Below are 7,816 nucleotides of genomic sequence, written 5' to 3'. Positions count from 1 at the left end.
TAATATATGGCTAGCAAAAATATGGAGGCTAGCCCAAATATAAATAGAACCATGCCGAAATTTTTATATCAACACTGACGGTTATAAAGCAAACACTGACTGTTTTTAATATATATACTGACGTTTTTAACATCTACACCGACAGTCGGTGTTGGTGCTCAACACTGACTGTTTTTGAAAAGAGTCGGTGTTGGTGCTCAACACTGACTGTTTTTTAAAAGAGTCGGTGTTGGTGCTCAACACTGACGCTTTAAAATAGTCAGTGTTGAACCCAACACTGACTGTTTTTAGAGAGTCAGTAAAAGGTAATCTTCACTGGCGCTGGTTTTACTGACGCCGCTATAACAGTCAGTGTAGGGGTATTTGAACAGTCAGTGAAGGGGTTTTTTGTACTAGTGACCTCTCCCTAACTCACTCTCCCTCTAGCTCTAAAATCTAGCCGACGCTCTCGGTGACTGGCTGTCTCTCTGGCTGTCACTCCTCTCTCCGGCCTAGATGACTGTCTCTCCTCTCTCTTTGGTCGTCTCTCATAGTTCATACCAGGAAAGCCGTCCCTGATGTATTTTTTCATGAACAATTTTTCAACTTAAAAACACTCATTTCATAGTTCATACCGGTAAAAGGAAGCCATGTGAATTTTATCCGGCGAGAAAAAATTAATGTATAAACTACCAGTATAACTAGGGCTGCTAAAAAATAATTTAGTTCGTGATTCGATTCGGGTTCGATTCAAAAAATGTGTAGTTTGCAATTAATTCGATTCGAAATGGGTTCGGTTCGAAACTAATCAAACCAGGTTCGGTTCGAAATTAATTCAAACCAAACTCAAACCTAAGGTAAGTTCGGTTCGGTTCGGTTCGGTTCGTTGCCACCCCTAGTAGTGTCACTCTATTTCTAATTTCTGAGATGTCTGTATATTTATTTGGAATTGAATCTCAGATATTAAGGAGGCCACATGTTTCCGATATCTACTCCCTCGGTAATCACATTTCTCAATTATTTTAAATGCTCATTAATTTAACCTTTCTTGTCCAACTGTGGAAACATGATTAATTATATAACATGTAGTTATTCGAGATCATTGAAAAAGAAACTTCACAAGTTACATTGAGGAAGAGACAAATTGCACAAAAATCAATCCAATAATTCAGATCAAAACATTATAAGCATATTAGTTACTTTTTTTCTGAATGAAAGAAAATACTCAATTTTTCATGTATTAAAACCTCCTCTAATTTATTATCTCGTCTAGTTTGTATTATAACAAATATGTTTCTCAATTTTATTTATTTAACTTTTTTTATTTGCCCATGTAACTCTGTCCAGTAGTATTAAGGTTGAAACATAGAAGTTTGTAATGGCCGTTTGACCCCGTCATCTCCTAGCTCCCACATCTGTACCAATAAAAGATTTTTTTTTTTGGTTAATTCTTCTCTCTTGTGCCTCGCCAGTAAAGGCACCCTTTAGATCTTTGACTTTGCTTTCTCCATTATTGTACTTTTTGAGTATTTAAATTACAACTTGTATTTATATATGGTACATTTCCTTAAAAAATGTGCAACTTGTTTTTATTATTCAGAATCACTCCCATGAAGCTCCCTTCCCTCTCTTTGTTTTTATTAATTCATAATAGAATAACAAACTATTTTTCTATATGTTTTTCTGGACAACACCCCCTCATATATAATATGATTGCTAATCTATCATGTCTTAATTGAATATTTCCTAACATATACATATTTCTTTCACATTATTTCCTTAATATAAGATTGCCTAAATATTATATTGAAGGTAAACAAATCTTCCGCAATTTTCTGCCTGGTTTGCCAATAACCTTATGATCTTCTGTGATCGTGTCATGGTGTATATTCCAACACTCCCCTTCACTATGACTCGTAGATATCATTCATCATTAATCTTTCTAGATCCATGTGGAATTCTTTATTGGTATCTGCTTTGGTGAGAATATCTGCTACTTGTTCATGTGACCTCACAAATGGTAGAGAGATAACTTTTGAATCGAGTTTTTCTTCAATAAAATGTCGGTCTACCTCAATATGCTTAGTTCTATCATATTGTACCAGATTGTGAAAAATATCAATTGCAGCCTTGTTGTCACAAAATAAATTCATCGGGTCTTCTTGTTTGAAACCAAGTTCAGTGATCAACTTCTTCAACCACAGGAGTTCATAGATTCCTTTTACCATGCCCCTATATTATGCTTCAGCACTTGAAAGTGTCACTACATTTTATTTCTTACTTCTCTAAGTCACCAAATTAGCACCCACAAATGTAAAGTACCCGGCTGTAGATTTTCAATCAACAATGTTACCAGCCCAATCAGCATCAGTGTATCCCTCAATGTGGTATGTCCATAGTTTCCAAATGTCATGCCCCTACCAGGACTTCCTTTTAGGTACCTAATTATTCTCGTCACAGAATCAGAGAAGGGGGGAAGCAAAAGACTGACAACTCCTTGCTTACGTAGTTACGTGAAGCAAAGGAGGGCTTAATTCTTGATTTCATATTCAATATCAACACAAAGATTGTACATTAGCTTTTAGGCACAACATCCATGTGCTCTTCTTTTGTATCATGCATGCACTGTCTTACAACTCCTACTGCATGTGCTATGTCAGGCCAGATATGTGCCAAATATATCAATTTTCCTATCAATCTTTGATATTGTTCTCTGTAGTAGGCACTTGACCAGAATCAGCACTAAGTTTCACATTCCGGACCATTGGTGTGTTTGCTGGTTTGTAATCCAGCATGCCAACTTCAATTAGGAGATCAAGTATGTATTTTCTTTGAGACAGAGAAATATCTATTTTGTTACGAGAAACCTCTATGTCCAAAAAATACTTCAAGCCACGTAAGTTTTTCATCTCAAACTCATTACTCAATTTTCTCTTGAGTTTCTCAATTTTAGTCTCATCATCTCTAGTAATAATCATGTCATCCACATAGATTATTAAAATTGCAATTAGCTCCCGTCTTTCATTTGAATAACATTTTGTGATTTGAATCTCACTGCGGATAATTATATCTCTTTATTCACTACAACAATGTAGATACTTTTTGCGAGAGAAAAAACAAATTTATGACGGTACTCCCTCGCGAAAAGTACCGTCGCAAAAAGAAAAAGCTGAAGAATGAGAGTAGTCCGTCGCAAAAAGTCACTTTTTATCCTCGCGAAAGGTGTCTCATTCTTGTTGTGATTGCCTCGACCCATTTTTATCTTTCACAGTTTCTTCTAATTTATTAGGGACTATGACAGACGTCAGTTGTTCTTAAGGGTTTTACTAGATTTTAGTACCGGTGTAATTAGCGATGGGATATCTAACCTCCCTACTCGAACCATCCTCTGGTATGTACCTTTTTGGTGGTTGACCCCTAGTTGTACGAGGTGGTAATTCAAATATGGGTTGGGAAACACTTACCTGAGGATCCTCCTCTAGAGATATTGGCTCTAGCTGGGACTCCTCATATTAGGACCATATTACTTCTTAATCATTGGTTGAAGCTTTTATGTGCTCTTGTGTGTTTTCTTTGTTTTCAGTTGGAGTAGTAGCGGAAGTTGATGACCCAGGTTCATGTTCAACTGGATCCGGAGAAGTGAGACTCAGATTATCCTGGTATGACATACGGGTTGGTTCTATATTTTGTGGGTTTAGAAAAACCAGATTTTGATCACTTTCACTAGTCTCCCCTTGACCCAAAATCTCCATTTTTTCCAAGAAATATTCATGTTTAAAGAAGATGACATCCATTGAGGTATAAAATTTTTGAGTAGATGAATTGAAACATTTATATCCCTTTGGAAAAGGACAGAAGCCCAAAAACACACATTTTTAGCATTTCTATCTAGTTTTGTACGATGATTTTTCAAGATATGAACAAATATTGTACACCCAAATATTAGGGGAGAAAGATTCAAGATATATGGTATGTTTACATGTGATGACAGAGTTTGCAAAGGGGTTTTGTAATCATTGGCTTTTGTAGGCATTCAGTTGATAAGATATGTGGCAAAAGTGATTGCTTTGTCCCAAAAATAGGACGGTACCTTACTTTCAAACAAAGTTGACCGAGTTACTTGCATAAGGTGTCTTTTTTCGTTCTGCAATACCATTTTGTTATGGGGTTCCTACACATGAGGTTTCATGTAGAATACCCTTGTCACTAAAAAAATTTCTAATGTTTTTGTTCATGTACTAAGTCCCATTGTTACTTCTTACCATTTTGATCCGTTTTTCAAATTCAGTTTCAACCATACTATAGAACGAGTGGAAAGTTTATGTAACTTCATATTTACTTCTTAATAAGTAAAGCCATATCATGCGTGTACAATCATCTATAAAGATAACATCACCTACAACCTAATTTTAACATAATAGGAGAAGGCCCCCACCCATCAATAACACATGTTTTACATGAAAGATTACTATCATTTATTCCCAAAAACAAAAGAGGACAGTTTTTTTAAATACCCAAACGATGGGTGCCCTAACCTTTTATTTCATAGTATTACTTTACTCTTTCTATCCTTTACTACACTCTCCGTGAGACACGTTCTTCCAGTTTTCAAATCATCTAAGTAATACAGTCCCTCCTTCTTAGTACCATGGCCAGTTATCTCTTTCGTGACGAGATCCTGAAAAATACAATGAGAGAAAAACATAAGTGCAACACAGTTCAAGTCTTTGAGTGAGTTGTCCCATAGAAATCAACTTAGTTGAGAGCGATGGTACCAATAATGTGTTGGTAAGAGTCAATTATGGTGAGTGTATGATATCCCCAGCCCCAGTTATGAGATGTAGACCTTCATTAGCATTTATTATACATTTTTATGTGGTTTTTTATGGTTAATAATGTCGCTCTCCTCATGTGTCATATGGTCTGTCGCACCAGAATCAATAATCCAATTTTGAGAGTTGATGACACCACTCTTATGAGATTCACTGAGTTGAAGTACCTTGTCAAATTTTGACTTATAAAAGGGAATATGTTTCTCACCTTGTACTGAGAAATCTACACATTTACTTGTACCTGAAATTTCAGCTATGATGTGCTCAGTCTGTGCCACTATTGCAGCGAGGTTGCTAACGACGTGTGTTGATTGACTAGAGTATGATGACATTTAGTTCGGTCAAATGAACTGGTTTTGGCTTATTTCCTCCAATTGCTGCCATGCTTGCCCAGCTTCTATTCACCTCATTTTGCACCTTTTTCGTATTTTTCCACCACTCAGGATATCCAACAAGTTTGAAACATTTCTCACGAAGGTGCCTTGTGTCGCCATAATGACTACACTTAAGTTTTAGTTTATCTCTATAATTAAAAAATTTGTCGGTACTAGTGTTTACCTAGTGAGGTCTATAACCATGTGTGGCCATGGCAGCTGAGTTTTGCACTGTCTCTTGTCCACTTTTGATCATTATGCCTTGGCGATTTGTTTCATTAACATGAGCATACACTCTCTTAAGAAATGGAAAGGGGCTCATTCGTAGAACTTGTGCTCGAATGTTATCAGGATGATCATCAAGTCCATCAAGAAATGTTGAAACCCTAGTCTTTTGAATAAAATTATTAAACATTTCTATGTCACAGGCACATACCAATGGATTTTGGCTGCCGAAGTTGATATCTTGCCACAAACTATGTAGTTCATCATAGAATTCTTCTACAGTTTTGCTGTCTTGTTTGACATGTGGGACCCACCGATTTAGCGCAAACAGTTGTGCCTCATCACTTCCATCATAGAAGGTGGTTGCTAGTGCTTGTCACACGTCTCTTGCAGTAGGATGTCGGATGTACTTGCTTCGCAGTCGTGACTCAAGAGAGTTTATGAGCCACCTTTTGACGACTACATCATCTACTTCCCACTTTTGGAATCCAGGATGTGTCGCTTTCGAGGGTGCAGGAACTCTCGTGAGATGCTTCATTCAATCCCTTCGCTTGACATATATCTCGACTTCTTGACACTATCAGGTATAGTTGGTGCTGTCCATTTTTACGTCAATTGGGTTAGGATGAATTGACCCATTAGTGACAACAGGTTGTGACGTTGGTTGAGGGTTAGAAAGGGCAACATTTTGCATATCCACCATTTGAGTTTGTTGGAGGGTTATTGCTTGGGCAAGTTGTGTGAGTTTTTATAGCAGATCTGTAGGATTTATGGTCTTATTGAAATTAGACATTGTTTTATCGAGAATGGATAGCTCCTTAGAGCAATATAGCACAAGAAATTGAAGTTAAAGGCAAGAAGGGCAACAATTTGTCTAGCTATACCAGCAGACAACCATGCTCTGGTACCATGTTAAAATTATTAGTATAGTATAACAAAGAACAAGAACAAAATCACTCCCATGAAGCTCACTGCCACCCCTCCCCCCTGTTTTTATTAATTCAGAATAGAATTATAGAGTATTACATATATGTTTTTCTGGGCAGTCCTCCCCCCCTCCCCCTTATATATAATCTGATTGCTAATCTATCTTGCCTTAATTAAATATTTCCTAACATATATATTTTTCCTAATAACATATTTTCTTCTCCACATTATTTTCTTAATATAAGATTGTCTAAATATTACATTGAAGGTAAATAGATCTTCTGTAATCTTCTGCCTTGTTTGCCAATCATCTGTTGATCTTCTATGATCGTGTCATGGTGTATATTCCAACAATAAATTAGAAATCTGACTCGTATTTTTTTCTTAAAAAATGTTCTCATAATTGGCTAAGATATATGGTGAAAGGTGCCCAATATATGTTAATGTTCTGATCTGAATTATTGTATTGACTATTTGTGAAATTTGTCTATTCCTCGAAGAAATGAGTGAAGTTTCCTTTTCAATGATCTCGAATAACTACATATTATATAATTAAGCATGCTTGGATAGTTGGACAAGAAGGTAATACAGAAAATAATTAAGAAATTAAATGTGGTTACCGAGGAGGTAGATATCGGAAACTGCAGCATAGAAAATGAAAACTCTATCAATTGTTTCTCATATTAACCATTCCTAAGAAAAAAAATATAAGTTCACTTTCAAACCCCCCCCCCCCCCCCCCCCCCCCCCACACACACACACACACACACAATTGAAAAAAAGAAATACAAAGACACTTCCTACAATCAGAAATACATGGCAGAAGTGGTGACCTCTGTGCTGGAAAAGCTGGCAGATGTCTTTGCTCGAGAAAGTTCGGAAAGTGCAGGCTGTGCGTGGGCAGATCAAACAGGTGCAAAAGGAGCTTCGCTTGATCCTAGCACTGCTCAGAGATGTTGATTCCAAGTGTAATAGAAATAATGTGGTAACAGAGTGGCTGAACCAGGTCAGAGACATTGCCAACAGAATAGCTACGGTAATTAATACCTTCCAGGTTAAGATTGAAGAAAACCGTACAGAAAGTTCCAACTGGGTCGTCCAAAATATTACCAGGGAAGTCAAAAGAAACTATAAAACGTACATGCTCAGCCTGCATGACGAGCTCAAAGATATCATAGAGGATCTCAATCGGCTTTACGAGCGCCAAACCGACTAGAGAATTGAGGATCATGGTGCTCTTGATGATGTTGATGATCCAGAAGTTGTTGGCGTTGAGGATGACTAGGGAAAGGTTATCGAGCAGCTGCTTGATAGCAGTATTTCAAGGCGCACGGTGCTGTCGATTGTGGGTACTGGCGGCCTCGGGAAGACCACCCTGGCACAAAATGTATACAGAAGGTGCATGTCTTTTCTTTTCAACGTTTTATTTTTATATATAAAGAGGGTAAAATTTAATTTGTTGGACAATTAATCTATAAC

Source organism: Carex rostrata, chromosome 5, assembly GCF_964058835.1.
Source record: "Carex rostrata chromosome 5, lpCarRost1.2, whole genome shotgun sequence".
NCBI lineage: Eukaryota > Viridiplantae > Streptophyta > Magnoliopsida > Poales > Cyperaceae > Carex > Carex rostrata.
The sequence above is the reverse complement of the archived record's forward strand: the minus strand, read 5'-3'. Positions refer to the sequence as shown.